This window comes from Danio rerio, chromosome 24 (assembly GCF_049306965.1).
Source record: "Danio rerio strain Tuebingen ecotype United States chromosome 24, GRCz12tu, whole genome shotgun sequence".
Taxonomy (NCBI): Eukaryota; Metazoa; Chordata; class Actinopteri; order Cypriniformes; family Danionidae; genus Danio; species Danio rerio.
In genome coordinates this window covers 3,922,340-3,940,790 of record NC_133199.1, presented here as the reverse complement: position 1 = coordinate 3,940,790, position 18,451 = coordinate 3,922,340, and the positions used below count along the sequence as shown (strand labels likewise).

General features: G+C 37.8%; 1 protein-coding gene and 2 long non-coding RNA genes across 11 annotated transcripts in view; 2 read left to right on the top strand and 1 right to left on the bottom strand.

Annotated features, from left to right (window-relative positions):
* Nucleotides 1-18,451, top strand: part of adarb2 (adenosine deaminase RNA specific B2 (inactive)) — a 597,874-nt gene that overhangs the window by 381,352 nt on the left and 198,071 nt on the right. The gene's annotated exons all lie outside the window — the stretch shown is intronic.
* LOC137489203 (uncharacterized) overlaps nucleotides 1-18,451 on the bottom strand; it is a 143,481-nt gene that overhangs the window by 57,483 nt on the left and 67,547 nt on the right. The gene's annotated exons all lie outside the window — the stretch shown is intronic.
* Nucleotides 7,957-17,508, top strand: LOC141380806 (uncharacterized). Its single transcript, XR_012399664.1, has 4 exons — nucleotides 7,957-10,639; nucleotides 11,797-11,917; nucleotides 12,588-12,783; nucleotides 16,397-17,508. It is a non-coding gene; the product is annotated as an uncharacterized lncRNA (long non-coding RNA).

Genomic DNA, 18,451 nt, shown 5'->3' with positions numbered 1-18,451 from the left:
AGTCGTTACAGTTGGCGCGCATTACTACAATTGTTGCTCATAAGGGCTAGATGTCTCTCCTTGATTAAACATACCACTTCAAGCTAAAGCGCAACAACTCCTCGTTCCGGAACTGAATGCAGACTGGATCGCATTTCAACATTTGAAATCCCCCATAGTAGTGTTCTGTTCGGCAGTTATTTTTGTCTCCTTCTGAAACAACACGCAAAGTCCCCAAGCACTTGTCATCTCTTTGTGTCTCCGATTCTATTTGACAAGATCACAAAGCCCAGAGCGTCTTCACAGGATTCTGTTCACCAGCTGGTTATTTAGCTATAAATATACACATATAAAACAAGACTTGCTTGGTACCATCTTGTACTAATGAATGGAGTCAAGTGGCGCACAGCAGATATGCCCTCAAATGCATGCTGTCACCAGCGATTTAATTGAGCCTCTGAAAATGGTCCTATTGTCTTAATGTCAGCCTCCCGTCAGTAATGTACAGCTCTTAGTGTCGGTGGAGCTCTGGAAGCTATGACATGGAGCACACCGGCTCTGTGGGTTAGAAAGGGTGCAGAACCTTAATGAAGCTCTTCAGGTGGCGCAGGAGGAGAAATTGCAAAAGAGTAAGCCTCAAAATGGGACATACTTTATCAGGAGAGCCAGGGAAGTGGAGCAGTAACATTCGCTTAGGTTTGGTGATGAAAGTGCACGAATGTTAGCAAGGATGAGAAAGTGATGGATGGGGAAACAGGGACACTTGTCACAGGGAGGTGGGAGGCATGCTGAGATAGAGGTACAGCTGTGTTGTCCTCTATACGGGGGTCAGTGGGTCTTCGCAAGCTGATCCTCTAAAGACCAGCGGTTTTCATGGGAAAGGACAAGCTCCGCAGGTGCAGGAGAAAGATGGATTCCTGGAGCAGAGAAGGGAGGAGAGGGAAAAAGGGGTTAAGCACTGGGGTGACTGACTGTCCCTGTTTAGAAAAGGACAGGATGATGGATGGAGTCTGAAGGTGAAGAGGTAAAGGAAAGGGGTTGTGGAGACAGGTGATAGCACGTTAAAGAAAGGCCCAGTGAGGGTGGCAGTTGCTTGGGTTAAGTGCAATGCACTTGTTTGTGTCGAGCGTCTACAAAAAACCAGCGCTTTTAGGCACAAGGCGGAGAGAATGAGAAGGCTTAGAGCAGCGAGAAGACACGGGAGAGTAGATCTCAAGCTCCATTGAGCACAATTACAAGCGAATGACAGGAGGATTGGGACAACAAAGAGGGCAGAGAGGTGCTGTTATTTGACAGAGCGATCCAGAGGGTGGAAGTTAGAAGGTTAAGGCCTTTCTGTTTGTTGCCTCTCTCCTTTTGTTCTTCTCCTGGCCATAGCCAGTTATACAGTGAAGCAGACAGGAGCCCGGGAGTGATGGGATTAAGTTTGGCTCGTTTGAGGCAAATTGGCAGTTTCAGGGAGCCAGAGGAGAAGAGGAGGGAAGCTGGCGTGCAGGGAATGTCAGTGATTATTATGGGGTGGGCACAAGTTGCTGCTGCCTTGCTGTGAAGGGGCTGTGAAGCGCAGCTCTGCCTCTGCTCAGCTTGAAGATGACAAGCACACAGTCTCTGCAGGCTGGTAGTACGTTCATCACAAAAGCCTCCTCTGCTTCTCTGGCATCACGCCTTCTAACTGTCCCGCACGATGCTCTGAATGTATTCCAGAACAAAGACACCAATGAACTCCCAGATCTTTATCTCTCCTAAAAACGTCCATTTGATTTGCATGAATTCTTCATTCCAAAATGGATGAGCAATCCAAATGCAAGTGTAATTAGGCCCGGATACAATTGCAAGAGAATTCAAAGCCAATGCTTGATTTTTAATTCAACGCTAGTTTGCAGGAATTCCTGCAAGTATTTTTAGTGGGAATTCCCTGGCTGGGAAAGTAAAGCAATCTGGAAAGGCAGAGCGTTTGGAGTGTGTGTTGTTGTGAACCATTTGGCCTCTCATTTCAGACACTCTCCATCAGTCTGCAACCTCATTCTAAGAACTACATATTAGAAAAAAAGGTCATTAAAAGAAAAACATTTGTGCTGGGCCAGTAGAGAGGAAGGAAAAGCAGTTGGCAGAATTGGTGATGCCTGAAAGTGGGACAGTTGCACAGCTGTGGTGCATTGTCGAGGGACTCTTACATTGGTGCCACTGTATCTCATTGTCACAGAGAGCAGAAGAGAAGTCAGGACAGGCAGACCCTGTTGCTGGTTGTCTGTTATTGCCTGATGAGTGCTTCTGTGATTTGGGAGCCAGGGATGGACAGAAAGGCAGTGGGAAAGAGGAGACGAAGAAGGAGATTCTTTTTTTTTTATTCATTGTTTATAAATTTACAATTAAAATCAAAGCTTTTAAGGTTCAGAAATGATGCAACTTATAATCTGTCTGCACAGTTTATGCAATAATTGTCTTCTGAAGTCATGCAATATGTGTGAATGTTGTTATTCATTGATAATCTTTTGATAAACGTCTCTGATCATATCAGTGAGTTAAACCAAAGGCTATAGAATACACAATGTCACTCGTATAGTTTTGAATGGAGAAAGTGTAATGGTCAATACGGCGAATTAAGCCCCGCCTTCTTGTACAGGAGCCAAACATCGATTGCTATAGACCAGGGGTCGCCAATCAGCTCCAACTTGCCTCAACACACCTGCCTGGGTGTTTCAAGTATACCTAGTAAGACCTTGATTAGTTTGTTCAGGTGTGTTTGATTACGGTTGGAGCTAAAAATCTGCAGGACACCGGCCCTCAAGGAACAAGTTTGGTGACCCCTGCTATAGACTGACCATTCTTCGGGCGAGATGATTGGACAAGACGTGAGTTTCTGCAGATTTTGTGTGATTTGAACGCTTTGAAATGAAACTAACGGGACAGTTTGTGTTTAACTTTATTGGTGATTCCTAATATGAAAGTGATTTGTAAGCTTGACAAGTAATTTTTGGAGAATTTGATGTTTGCCCATTCAAACAGAATGCTCAAGCATACTGCCCGAGAGACGTTTCAAAGATGGTCGCCGAGTGAAATGGCTTGCCTTAAAGGGACTTAGGCTAAACTTGAGCATGTGGTCAGTCTGGTTCTTAACAAATCATAGATATTCAAAAATTCTCATGATCTATTCATGATTTAGGTCATATGCCAAGCAGATGTTCATCATACAAAGCAGATGGCTTCTAATTTATTCTTAACAGTTTTTATGACGCTTTATGGTGCATTTATGTCCTTTTTAAAGCTTGACAGCGTAAAATTTATGTCCAATCACTGTAAATGTGTGGAAAAGCGTAATAAGCCCTTGTCTAATATGAGTGTGTAACAACATGAGTGAACTAAATGATTGCAAAAATGTACTTTGTGGGTGAACTAACCCTTTCAGTTTAAAAGAGATGCCTTTTATATTGTGGAGCTATCTTGTTTCCAGAGAGAGTCCATGGCATCTTTACTGAGCAAAGCTGGGTAATGTTGTCTGTGGTATTAGTGGATGTGCTTTTGTTATACCGAGCTGAAGACCACCACCACCAAGCTGAAAAAGATTGTTAACCTATTGCTTATAAATCACTTCTTATATGTCCATATTTATTGCTGAGTAGCGGTAAGCTGTATTTTGTCCTGCTTCAGAAATATAACTGAGGTCAATAGCTCATCCCATTGACCTTTAACCATCTACATTATAATTCACCCCAAAAGACCTTTTTGTTTAGTAATTACTGCTCGCGGAGATGTTAAATGCCTCTACATCTTTCCGGCACTATCTTTCCGTTCAAATAGATCAAGTGAGTTTATAGCCTTGGTTTGGTGTTTATCCCCTCTTTCATGTCCTATAAATTAAAGCCGTGTTACTGAGGTTGATTCTCACAGGCAGTTGGCACTAGAGAGCCCTGAAGTGAATGATGGTGTCAGTGAATTGCATTGACTCTGTGCCTGAATATATGGGACAGCTAAGGTGATGACAGATAAACGGGGCCCGGGAGAGAGCGCAGAGAGCCACTCCAGATTCCCATCTCCACGTATTTCACTCTAAATTATTGTTCTCCGCCACCACAGAGGGCCCTCTCGCCTACTTGAAAACCTCGCTTTCAGGCTACTACAAATGCTGTGCAAACCTGTATATATTGCAAAAATGCCATAGCTATGTTTGGAATGGCCGACTAGTATTTTGTAACACTCCTAAAATCCTAAACAAGGTAAAAATACAATGAATCTCTTCGTTTTTTTTTTCTGTTAATATTACTATATATTGTTGTATTTTATTAAGGATTGGTTAAAAACTGTTTAGCACCCATTACCTTAATAATGTATTATACATATTAATAATGTGAATTATGCATTTAAATTACTACAATTTATTTATTTCTAGAATATATGCCTAGTTTTTTTTTGCTTTTTTAATGTATCTGACATGTAAAAAAAAGTATATAGAAAAAGTAACATTATTAGATACTACTGCAGTGAAGTCTTATTATTTCTAAGCCATTAGGACGACTTTTAAGACACAATGGGTTAATACAACTTATTTTAAATTGTTCATTGTGGCACGAAAAACCTGTTACAGTCATCGCAACAAAGAGGATAATTGTAACACACTGACTTCTTGTGTTTGGCTTAATATTATAGTATTTTTCCTATTTATAAAAATATATCAGTTGCTTTATTAATTAGTGCACTTATATTTACATGTTGTAAAAAGCAATGACTAGTGTCCCCAATGAAGAAACAAAAATAGAAACTATCACAGAAGTTCTTATGCTTTTAATGGATAAACTGGAAACAAATGGTTTTAATGGAAACTGTAATGGTCCTTTGGGTCTTTATTAGTGTTTTTTTTTTTTTTTTTTTTGCCTTGTATTGGTGACATGTTAAAATCAATAAATCACTAGAAATTATTAACATGCACATTAAAAAGGACTTGTTTTAATTCTTGATTTGATGGCCTGTGTTATTTTAATGGTATTTTTAATGGAAAAATGAAAACATCTGTAAATGTTTCTTTTAATTTAATTTAATTTATTTATTTATTTTATTATATTTATTATTTATTTATTTATTAGTATTTTATTTATTTGTTTATTTTTAATTATTTTTTTATTTTAATATTTTAGTATTTTTTTCAATTGATTTTGTTTCTATTTATTTGTTTATTTATTTATTTTATTAATATTATAGGTATATTTAAAAAAATATTAATTTTATTTTTATTACTATTTACTTATTTTGTTTATTTGTTATTGTTATTATTATTATTACTATTGTTATTATTTATTTGTTATTATGTATTTGTTTTATTATTATCATTATTATTATCATTATCAAATTATAGTTTAAATGTTTATATTTTATTTATTCATTTTTTGTTTTTGTTTATTTATTTATTTTTTATTGTCATTACCATTATATTTAACATTTTTTATTGTATTTTACACTTAAATTTAAAAAAAAATTGTTATTTACTTTTGTTTATTTTTATTTGTTGTTCATTATTATTTTTTTGTATTATTTTTCTTTATTATTACAATTAAGTAATGTTATGAAGTTTGCCATTATAGAAAAATTGTTTTAAAAAAAAGGTTTCAATTGTTCCCCCTACTCTACACTGTAGATTAAACCATTTAACCAATTCAGGTATGATACAGCAGCACTGCCTGGACATTGGCAGGTTTCGTTGGTCTTTTTTTTTTTTTTTTTCTGCAGAATGCATTTGATTGAGTCAGTTTGTTTAAGCCCAAAATGTTTCCTAATGGAGTCATCAGGCCCCACTCATTGGCTAATAGTTTAATTGAGTCCATCTGGAGGTGGCTGTGATGGGGAGGCCACCGCCGTCTGAGGGTAATTTGTCATCTTGTATATGCAGTGACTGGCGTGCTGTTGTGGGGAAAAGCATCGGGATGCTTTTTGACAGATGCCCAGCCCTCTCAACCCCTATCAGAACTGCATAATGATCAGAGGGTTTCACAATCACCTGGGATTTTAAAAAGGGTCCAGATGCCCTCCATCCAATCACTCACTGAAAGTTTGGTTACCTTACTTGGCAGCAAATACAGAAAGAACATGTGTAAATTGGCATTATGTGGAATATTGCATTTCACAGACTTTGTTATACACTCTTAAATTTCATGAAATACCCAGAACAACTTCTAAAGAGCCTGCAAATGGAGATAAAAATATAAAAGATAAATCTTTTGCAATGCGGCTGTTATCTGAAAGCAGAACATTATGAGGGTCTGAAAATGGGTTTGGTGGAAGTTTAGTGTACTTACTATTATGGTTGGGAGATGTCGACCAATTTGCCATCGTAAGATGGACGATAGTATCGTCGTCGTAATTAACTATTAATTATAATAAAAATAATAAAATATTAATTTATTATTTATGAATAGTTAACTAATTCATAATGAATTAATTATTATTTGCCTACCGCTTCAACTACCTGACCCGCATGGTCTTTGTTTTACCCATAACAAATCATAAATAAATAGAGATACACACAAATTACCACCTGTCGATCACTTTTTTTCTGCAGGACTCTGGCATGAATAGGCAGAGTGATCTGTGTCGGTGTAATGGTTTTGACAAACTTGGTTGGTATAAAAGGTGCACAACCAACAGGAACCAACCAACCGTATCTGAGGTTTACACTAAAATAACCAAGTAACTGAGTTGTTAGACAGAGACAAGTTTAATTAAATATCACGTTTAACAACTATAGTGAGACGCCATTCAGCGGTACATCCTTGTTAAACTGTCCGACGTGCACTGCTCTCTGAGGTTTTGTGCTCAAAGCACCTGCTGACTGCCTGGAGCTCAGATGCATATGCTGCAGAGCATGCCAGAGTGTGTGTGTATTGTCACATGATGTGCGTTTTCAACGGTATAGTGTGGATAAAGGGCTGTTCAGAAACTCTAGGTGAACAGCAAGTGTGGAAGTGCATCATTTTTTTTTCTGAAATGCCACTTTAAAACTAAGACGTATTGGTGTAAACGGGGCCTGAGTGTGTATTGAAAATGATTTAAATGAATCTTCAGTGTTTGTTTTAGTTTATTGTAGTTGAATTTATTTCAGTACCTTCAGTACCTTCAGTAGCGTACCTTTATCATGCTTCATATGCTAAAAAAGGATTTCAAGGGCACAAATGTTGGTTCCAAAAAAAGCTTTTAGACATTTTAACATCTAAAGTACCTTTTTACATTGTACAGTAATACAGTTTTATATGAATAATTGGGCAGTTTGATTTGATAGCCATCCTCATTCAGTAGACAAAGCTTTGGGTAAATAGGTTTAACTCCTTTTACTTGCCTTATTTCAGCAACTTACTTTACCAACCATTCAGCATACCTTCTTTTCTTTTAAAAAAACACAAACTTGTAAAAGCCTGAAATTGAAACTTGAAAACCCTGAAAGTTTCTTAATGGAGCCACTGTGGCCAATAAAAGTAATAAGAGTGCATTATGAGAGCTTTCTTTGACAGCCTTTCTGTTTTATATGTGACTCTGGACCTCAAAACCAATCATAAGTGTCATGTTTTATTGAGATTTATGTACCATATGAGAGCAGAATAAATAAGCTTTCTGTGAAAGTATGTATTTGTTATGATAGAATCTCAGGGTTGGAATAATCTAAATATTGAAAAAAGTGCCTTTAATTTAGCAATGACCATTACTAAACACAACATTTTCTTATTATCTACACAGTAGGATTCATTTTCAGTGATTTAAGGGATATTTAGTGTATTTTGACCTACAATAACCTCTGATTAGCTAGGCCTAATCAAACTATGCATTTAATTTTACTTTATATGTAGACACAAACAACAATTCTACAAGAAAAGTATCTTGTGAACACTTAGTGTCTATTGGTGCTCAAGATCTGCAAGTTTTAGACTTGATGAATAAATATTTTCCCCCATAGACTGACTTATGCATTCACAATGGTATGAACCATTATAGGGTTGTCAGACAGATGTACACAGGAAATCCAGAGTCATAGTCTTTAAAAAGTCGGATGGTCAAAAGCCAGGCAGCATACAACATAAACAAACAAAAAAGGCGAGGGTCAAAAACACGGCAAGGCAAGGAAAACGTGTCGTAATGTTCACAGTGACAGTAGAACAAGACTCAGCACAGGAGTGTGTGAGTGCTCTCTAAAGTCTGGGTAATGAATGGATAAATGAGCTTCAGCTGCGTCTGAGTGTGTGTATAATCACTGGAATTCGGAACAGGTGCGTGTAAGCGGTGCATGACTGGAACTTGTAGTCCATCTGCAGCTGCTTGATCGCTGGTGATCATTACAATTTCTTAAGAGAAGAGCTATTTATATTTGCTTGTTAAAAAACAAAAGCATGACAACACAGGTAAACTGATGCCTCTCCACTCGTTCACTGTCAAAAAATGTGGTCATTTTATTTATTTATTGTCAGTATAAGTTATTGAGTTAAATTGATAAATATTAATATATAATTTTGATCATATTTTTAATAAAATTTAAAGCTCATTACAAATAATAATTTTTTGGTCTCGGTTTCCAGTCATGTACATCCAGAATTTTCAGTTTCAGACCACAATTGTCATTGTAGTACATCCTTAAATATTTGCAGTATGAATATTGCATATGCTATTATCTTGATAACAATTCTTCTTCGATATGTCGTGCAGCCCTACAACCAATGCATCTTTCAGTATGTTCCACCAAGCACACAACAGCACTGTACTGGCCTGTTATTATCAGGACCAACCCCACATTCATGACTGAGGTTTCAAAGCAGTTGCAGAGTAGCTCATAAATGGGAATCCAGCCTGAAAAAGGCTGCTTCCGTGGGATAATACAGCCAGTACATTCAGTGGTTTACTCAAAGCTTTAGTTGCTGACACTGAAATATCCGTCTAGCAGAACATGCCTTTGAACTGTCAGTGAATTCCCTTCTCTTGTCAACCACTGTCACTTTTACCTGCCTGATAGTTTAATATTTATTTATTTATTTATTTTCCTGTAAAACTCATCTGACGCCTTTGCTTTCGCATTACATGACAAATGTGTTGGTGCGGTAAAACACAATCCATGTAAAAGGTGCAGAATCTCATTTGATAGATGAATGGAGCCACTTTCCATTATAACAACAATGTTGTGGCCACTGAAATGACCTTTAAATGCTAGCCGGGCTATATGCTAACTAGCCCAAGGTCAGCCATGCGTTGTAAATGTACTATAACTGCATGACAATGCCCACAGGTCTGAACCACATCCGCAGATTGAGTGTGAACCAGTGTTTTTTTCCGGCTCGGGCGCTCTGAGACCCGTAAGGTTGAATGCACAGTGGCCGCGGTAGTAAAATAGAGCGCAATGTTTCCATTAGCTTATAACAAAGTTGGAGTCACTGGGCCAACCTTTTTCCATTTCCGCTGCAGATACCTGTGAAATGATGTCTGAGGTCGGCAAATTGTGCTCCCATTAAAACAAAAGAGGACATTTGGTGACATGGTAATATGTGAAATGCTAATTCAGAGTGGAAGCGCTGCCGCTTCATAACGTGACCTGAAACTGACAATGACTTTTTATGCGTCCAGTCTCGAGGAGAACTGTGAGTTTATTTGTGGAATCCATTAACAAAATATAATGACATGACATAAAGCTTATGAGTGAGGTCCATTTTGGAAGCTGTATGTGTTCGTTACATTTATACAGGTGTGTTCAAGATTCCATGCTAATATCAGACTCATAAATGTGCATGTTTGTTTGTAGTTTTCTGACAGTCATTAGCATAGCAACATGCTAACATGAGACTATTTAATGTGTGTATTTGTATCTTTAGTTTCCTAACACTAATTAGCTCAGCAGCAGTATGTTTAATGCTAATTACATGCCAATATCAGACTCATAAATGCGCATGTTTGTTTGTAGTTTTCTAACAGTCATTAGCATAGCAACATGCTAACATGAGACTATTTAATGTGTGTATTTGTATCTTTAGTTTCCTAACACTAATTAGCTTAGCAGCAGTATGTTTAATGCTAATTCCATGCCAATATCAGACTCATAAATGTGTATGTTTGTTTGCATTTGTAGTTTCCTACCAATCATTAGCTTAGCAACATGCTAACATAAGATCCATGAATGTTTATATTTGTGTATTTAGTTTCATAACACTTTCTAGCTTAGCAGCAATATGTTTAAAGCTCATTTTATGCTAATATTAGACTCATAAATGTGTATGTTTGATTGTGTTTGTAGTTTCTTAACAGCCATTAGCTTAGCAACATGCTAACATGAGGTATATGAATGTGTGTATTTTTGTCTTTAATTTTATAACAATCTTTAGCTTCACAGCAATATACTTGAAGCTAACTTCATGCTAATATGAGACTCATAAATGTGTTTGTCATTTCCTAACGGTCATTAGCTTAGCAACATGTTAGCATCAGACACATAATTGTGTGTATTTGTGTCTTTAGTTTCATAACAATCTTTAGCTTAGCAGCAGTATGCTTAATGCTTACTTCATGCTAATATTAGACTCATAAATGTGTATGTTTGTTTGTTTGTAGTTTCCTAGCGTTCATTAGCTTAGCAACATGCCAAGATCAGACTCATGAATGTGTGTATTTGTGTCTTTAGTTTCATAACAATCTTTAGCTTAGCTAAGTTAAAGTCCAGTCCAGTGCAAATGCTGGCATAGACCGGCAGCCCTGTTTACCTTCTCGGCGAGTGTTTGTGCCATCTGAACACAGATGTGCTCTGATTAAGAGGATGACAGAACTGCATTAGTGTGATGTATGTGCTGTTAGCCACTGAGCAGCTAATTCCAAATTTAGCACCTGATTCCACATGTAGTCACACCTGAGTGTGAGTGAAGATTTAGAGCCAACGTCACCCATTCTGATGGCTTTCAGAAGTCACTTTTCGAACGTCTGATTCATTTGTTTGGTATCCACTAATGAATTATGTTTCTAGGTCAGAAACGAGCTAAAATGCTGAATTACAGTCGTTTGAGCTAGTTTTTGTGCATGGTAACTAAAGTGCGTTTGCTTCTCAGGAGGCACTGAAACACAATAGTGAAGGGAAAGATTTATCTTCATTTTACTGGCGATGATGTGACTTACTACTGATATCTGATAAAAGCTTGCAATAATGCTTTATTTAGATGACCGACAACACATAATAGTGTCCTGTGAATACATTGGTGTTTTCTCTTTTCTCTCTGGATACAGGTTGATATTAATGGGTTACAGTTAACTGTATTGCCATCAATTCTGACAATGCTGAAATACATTGCTACTGCACTGTAGAAAATACTCATAAGTTAGCAGCTTTCTGTATTTTGTGATTCATTTATTTTTAGTTTTCCCCAATTATTTATGCTTTTGCACTGCGTTATGGGACCTTCAGCTTTCTTCCAGCAACTTTCAACCTTGAAAAGTAAAAAAAAAGTGATTTTTATTAAAAATTGTAACCGTTTAAGGTGTTGTATTGTCTGGGTTGACGTTGTATATTATAGTGCAAAAACTTTGTAATAAGCTGCCAGTACATTGTCTGCTAATTTACTTAAATCTCTATATATTATTTCTTATACATTGTATGACTTCAGACTACTAAAATGTCAGTAAATGTCACTTTGTTAAACTGTACACTACCTGACAAAAGTCTTGCCATCAATCCCAGTTGTAAGAGCAACAAATAATAACTTGACTTACTTGACAAACACTGCAGAAGACCCGAATGTAAGACCAAGACTTGACAAATACTGCTCATGAATGTTTGTTTTTGTATCTTTAGTTTCATAACACTCTTTAGCTTAGCAGCAATATGTTTAATGGTAACTTCATGCTCATATTAGACTCATAAATGTGTATGTTTGTTTGTGTTTGTAGTTTCCTAACAGTCATTAGCTTAGCAACATGCTAATATCAGACTCGTAAATATGTATGTTTGTTTTTATTTGTAGTTTCCTAACAGTCATTAGCTTAGCAACATGCTAATATCAAACTCGGAAATCTATGTTTGTTTGTGTTTGTAGTTTCCCTACGTTTATTAGCTTAGCAACATGCTAACATCAGACTCATGAAAGTATGTTTGTTTGTGTTTGTAGTTTCTTAACAATCATTCGCTTAGCAACATGCTAATGTCAGACAATTTGCATGTTTGTTTGTGTTTGTAGTTTCTCAACACTCATTAGCTTAGCAACATGCTAACATAAAACTTATGACTGTTTGTTTTTGTATCTTTAGTTTTTATAACACTCTTTAGCTTAGTAGCAATATGTTTAATGCTAATGTCATGCTAATATCAGGTTCATAAATGTGTATGTTTATTTGTGTTTGTAGTTTCCTAACAGTCATTAGCTTAGCAACATGCTAATATCAGACTCGTAAATATGTATGTTTGTTTGTATTTGTAGTTTCCTAACAGTCATTAGCTTAGCAACATGCTAATATCAAACTCGTAAATCTATGTTTGTTTGTGTTTGTAGTTTCCCTACGTTTATTAGCTTAGCAACATGCTAACATCAGACTCATGAAAGTATGTTTGTTTGTGTTTGTAGTTTCTCAACACTCATTAGCTTAGCAACATGCTAACATAAAACTTATGACAGTTTGTTTTTGTATCTTTAGTTTCATAACACTCTTTAGCTTAGTAGCAATGTGTTTAATGCTGATGTCATGCTAATATCAGGTTCATAAATGTGTATGTTTATTTGTGTTTGTAGTTTCCTAACAGTCATTAGCTTAGCAACATGCTAACATCAGACTTGTGAATGTTCACACTAGTTTGTGCTTCCTATCATAGTAGTACATCATTGCAGTTTCTATGATGGTTTCCATTGTTTTTTACAGCATGGAGATCTCTGGGCTCTGATATAAAACCTCAGACTGCTCAATACACAAGTTCCCTCATTATTACCAGGTGTTTTCCTCTGCTGCGTCCTTGTCAGTATTTATCCTAATGAAGGCTGTTTAGTCACTCAAGCCTCCTCTGAGGCCCTGAGGTGGGATCAGGTCAGCGGTGTCTTGTGAAGGCTCCTCTTTCCCTCCCTCTCTGCTGTCCTCTATGCCTTTCCAGGTCACCGTCGCACAGTGTGATCATGGCAGTGTCAGCAAGCCGTCCGCCCATTACAGACTCCAGAATGAAGCTCTGACATTGACACTGTTGCTCTTCCTGAAGGGGCTGGTTTGGCAAGAGATTGGCTGTGTGTGTGCGTCTGTGCGTGAGTATTAAATCACATTTCAGGCCAACAGAGGTGTTGCGGTTCACAGATTGTTATAATGCCGCACCTGTTTGGCAAGCCTGGCTGTGTTGGCTGATGGAAATGACTGTTAGCGTGTAAGTGTTATAGGATGTCTGTGTGCTAATCCACATGTATGCATACTTTATTTACCTAAATGAGTTACATAGATATTAGCTTTAAATATTTTATTCTGACATTGACACAGTTAAATTTAGAGGATCACAAAAACATTCAAATAAATATGAACACTAATCTCTGAGGCATGTGACATTCTTATTCAATTCATAGGCAACAAATTTCTTGCATAGTCAGAATTTTAATGGTCATAAAATAAAGGGCCCTATCATATAGCCGGCGCAAGATGTGTTTCGTGCTATTTGTTGCTTTTTTCATACCAGCGCAACTGTAATTTTTACGTTTTGCGCCATGTTGTTTAAATAGCAAATCCATTTGCACCACTATGTGGACTCACAGGTGTAAAAAAAGGAGATGTGTTAAGGCGCAACGTTGGCGATTTGCTATTTCGAACAACTGAAATAGACCGTTCCATTGACCAACTAAAAGCTGGACTAAAGTCCACCGCAGAGCTAGTTATGCACCTATGGAGGTCCAAATGCTTACACATTGCTTAATACGCACAGGATGTGCAGCAATACACAAATATCTTCTTTACATATGCAAAAAAAAGGATTAAAATGTTACAAAAATGTATATTTTCTACATAAACATAAAAGCCACTGCCTCCATGACTCTTTTTTTTTTTGTTGTTGGTTTATTCAAGACAATTTGCATTTGTATAATGTTGTTATTATTATTAGCAGTATTATTTATTATATGCATATTTATTTTTGTTTAATTTGTCCACATGTGGGGTTTTGGAGATGTCTGCATCACCATATGGTGCATAACAACTGGACGTGTGTTTGGACATAAATCTGACCACACTTCCTTATTATTGTTCATTTATTAATTTGCTGGAAATTAGAACTGAATTTAGAAATAGTTTTTAAACAAATCTTTGCACTTAAGCTAAATTAAATATGAAGGCTTACGGATGTCTTTGTTGGAGTGCGTACAACACTGTTTCCATATCCACGAAAGTAGAGTAAAGAGAAAGTAAAGAGGCTGAATGAAGGAGGCTCGTTCTTTATCCTCACGCTGCAGATGCTATGTTTCACTGTTTTCTCGCTAGTGAAGCGTTCATCTTTTCCACTTACAAAGTCCGCCGTGTAAATAGCAAATGTGCCATGGTGCGAAGCAACTGACTTTTAAAGGGAATGGGAGATTAGACTCTGATTGGTTTAATACACCTTATGTTCAAAACACACCCAGAACTCATTAGGAGAATAAGCACAACCCTGTTAGACCATGCGCCGGGGCGCAAACCGTATTTTTCCATCCTTAAAATAGCAAAAGAGGATTCAGACACGGCCTTAACCCTTTTGCACCATGCGCTTTAGACTTTGTGCCTAGATTGTTACAATAGAGCCCAAAGAGTCAGTAGGACATTCAAAAAATCACATTTGCTGTTTCTTCAAACTACTCATAAAAGCTGAAACAAGACAATTCTTTTTTTTTGGGGGGGGGGACAACATAATTATTTTTTGTTTAATTTACTTAAATTAATAACTTAAGTCCTTTATGTTGTTCCAACACAATTCGATTATGTGGAACCCAACATTGCTTGCAGTAATTGTTCCCTAAAATGTGTTAAACAATGATATACTTACAGAAATTAGAGGTGGGAATGGAAGAAATTAGACACTACGACTACACTGGTCTCCTTGTTTAAAAGATCTTTGTTTGAGTAGACTTGTTGCTGCTGTATGCTGGGAAATTTCACATACTACAACGAGTGGGATTTCTTAAAAATCTTTGCTTGAAGGGCTTTCCAACCATTCTCTGTCTACTTCTTTAACACTCCAAACAAAGTTAGACACCTTTACCCCTTCATATGAATGCGCTGAAAATGTAGAAGGGAAGAGTGTAGCACTAGGTGACAGCGTAAATGAGGCATAAGGCCCAATCCCATTTCTGAGTGCTACAGTTCAGTACAGTACAGCATGGTTCGGTAAGGTACAGGTCACCTTTGCATTTCAACTACCAATAAAACCTTTATTTTGTAGGTGTATTCTATACCAGAATGTTGTGATCAGCATCCTTATTGCTCACAAAAAAAAAGCTGAATGGGATGTTTGCATCCTTCTGGGATTGGACTGTTGTGCTGGGTATCCATACTAAAGTATGTCAAAGCTGTACTGTAAGGTTTACTATTTTAGTACCATTGACAGTGGAAATAAATGCATACCATACTGTGCTTTACTAAACCGAACTGCTCACTGTACATTGTCAATTAGTTTTATGGACACCCAAACCTTCAAATGTATGGCAGAAGGTTCTGGACATTGCAGCTTTTGTTGGCCAAGCTCCATCCAAGAGGCCATCAGACTAAGTTCAGATGTTGTACAGTCTGTCTTGACTTTCATTCACGAGCTTGGTTCTATTTTAGACTGGATTCTTTTGTATCTGACAAGCAACTATTATAAAGGGCTGGAAAAAGAATGTAAGCTACATGAAGCATGCCTTTCCTTTTAATTTCCTGTTAGTTTGCTCACAGAATCTTGTTTTTCTGCTCAAATTGCAATAGTGAGTGAATGTCAGAATGTTACAGATGTGAGTGGTCCAGTTGTGGTAATTTACACCTCCCCGTTGTGCCCTCTCCAAGCCCGAGTTGATTCTCAAGCGCGTGGGGCTTGTCGACACGTGGCTGGGAGGATTTGCTCGCTGAGGCTGGAAGTCATGCTAGATTAATTAAGAAGGAGCCTGCTGACTTTCAAGTGGCACTGGCGAAATTAACCTCACATCTCAGCCCCAAATTCAGTGTTATTCCAGCTCTGATTACGACTCTTATTGCTTCAGCTCAAATGAGCCTTACAAGCCAGAACACAGTTGGAGGCGGCCAATTCCTCAAATCAGAGCGCTGGAGATGAGGGGACGTTTTTCAAAACCCCATCAGATTAGAGAGGGTAATCATAACACAACAAAGACACATTGATATTTGCAGTCATTTGTGGAGCTGTTGAAGGAGGCAGGTGTTGCGTTGAATCGCTGATTTCCTATTCAAAATGTTTAAAACATGCAGCTAAATATTGTTTTATTGAGTTCCACATGATTAGGAGTCATGAAATCGTAACTTTAACTTCCCCCGTATTGAATTTAAGGTACACTTGCTGGATGTGTCACTTCACAGGCATGAAACTAAAATGTCCTGCCAGGTGTTCAATCTTAGCTTGATGTGCTAATAAAACCTCATTTAACTTATTAGTCGCAAGGCTCTTTGCTGAGTGGCATGTCTTAGGCTGATTTTGCTATGACCATGAATTATACAATGAAGGTGATCTCACAAGGTGTGATATTATTTCTCGAAGTAATTAAACTTTGTGTCGATGGTGGTTGATAGAACAGGAAACACATATCCTGTAAAGCCGTTTTAAGGACCAGAATAGCACATATGTGTGGACTCTTAATTGTGACTTGCCAGCCTGGCATCATGGTGGCACAAAGAAAACATTCACTCATTTGTACAAATCTAATTTTAAGCTGTCTGTGTTGTTCTTGAAAGTTTTGGGAAAGGAAGTATACCATCTCTCTCGCTGTTTTTAGATTTCTCTGTTCTTGGATGTCTCTCTGCATTATAGTCAAGTGGCACCTTCATATGGGACAGTGGTTCTTTGTCAGGATCAGACAAGTAGATTTTGAATAGGTGTCTGCAGTAGACAGTTACTGGCTTTGTATTGTAGAGCTAGGTCTAAAGATATAAAACAGAGCAGTAAAAGTTTTCTGTAAAATATTTGACAATTTCTACTAGAGGTGTGAACCTATACTCGTCTCACGGTTTGGTTCGGTTACGATTATCATGCCTTCGATTCGGTTCAATTCGATATCACGGTGCATTGACGATGCTTTCTATATACAGTGTTATATTTTATGGCGGAGGCTATAACAAGCTGTCTGTATAAACAGACAGACACACAGCACCACACTGTCTCTCATTCAAACACATACACAAACATAGACAGCACCAAACAAACAAACAAACACACACACACACACACTTAAGCCCTCGCAACAGGGAGAGCTCGCGCTGAGCGGGGCAGAAAAACGAAAAAATTTTAAAAAGAAGCACTTTTCAGATGGTCCCTTACTGAGAGCTCCTCTCAGTGCGAGCTCTCTCGGCTAAACACATATTGTGAGGGCTTAAATGGAGCAGTGCTCGTAAAGTTGAGCGAAAAAAAAAAAAAAGGAAGACAGCTGTGAAACATAACCAGCTTTGTCTTTTTGTAGGAAACACACTTTAGATCTTTTTAGGGTCACAGGTTTTTGAGTTAATGCCGTCTATAACTAAATGTGTGTCAGGAACATCGAAAACAAAACCAACTGAACCGCGCTCATTTCTGGCGCCCCCTGGATATACAGCACCCTTAGCATTTGCCTATGGTGCCTATGCCACGGGCCGGCCCTGAGTTGCCTGAGTGCTGTAAATGTAAGAGCGCATAGGAGATAAATGACGTCAGTACATAGTAACCGGTTATGATTATTACTAAACCGATACAGAAATGTCCGCTTCTGCATCACAGTGCATCGAAGAAACAATTAATTTTGACACCCCTAATTTCCACTCTGTTTATCAGGTATGCCAAGTATTCAACAATTAAAAAATGTAATAAATGTATTGAGACTTTGAAACTCTTACATTTAGACACTTGTGCAATAACGGGCACGTCCTTGGAATTCTAATACCCTCAACGTTACCTTCCTGTTGTCATTTTGTGTTAGATCCCCTTAACATACACACAGCACTTGGCGTATATACTCACGCACACACATTTCCCTTGTGTCCCTCACGCTGCCTTCCAGGTCTTTCTGTTGTTGTTTTTCCAGCGCCAACCCAATGCCCCTCCTGCAAGCACTCTCTGACCTTCAGTACCAGCTTCCAATCTCCATCACTGTCTCATGTCAAATCCACCCACCCCTGGCTACACAAATACACATCAAGATCATGCTTTTCCAGAACTCAAGCCAGGTGCAAGCAAGGCTGTCTATTCTTCAGTCATGTTCTTGTATTTGGTTGATGGTAACATAACAAATCAAACAAAACACCAGACTGTGAGGATTCAGTTGTGGCCAGATGGTTAGGGAGTGGGTGTTATAACTGATAGGTTGCAGGTTTG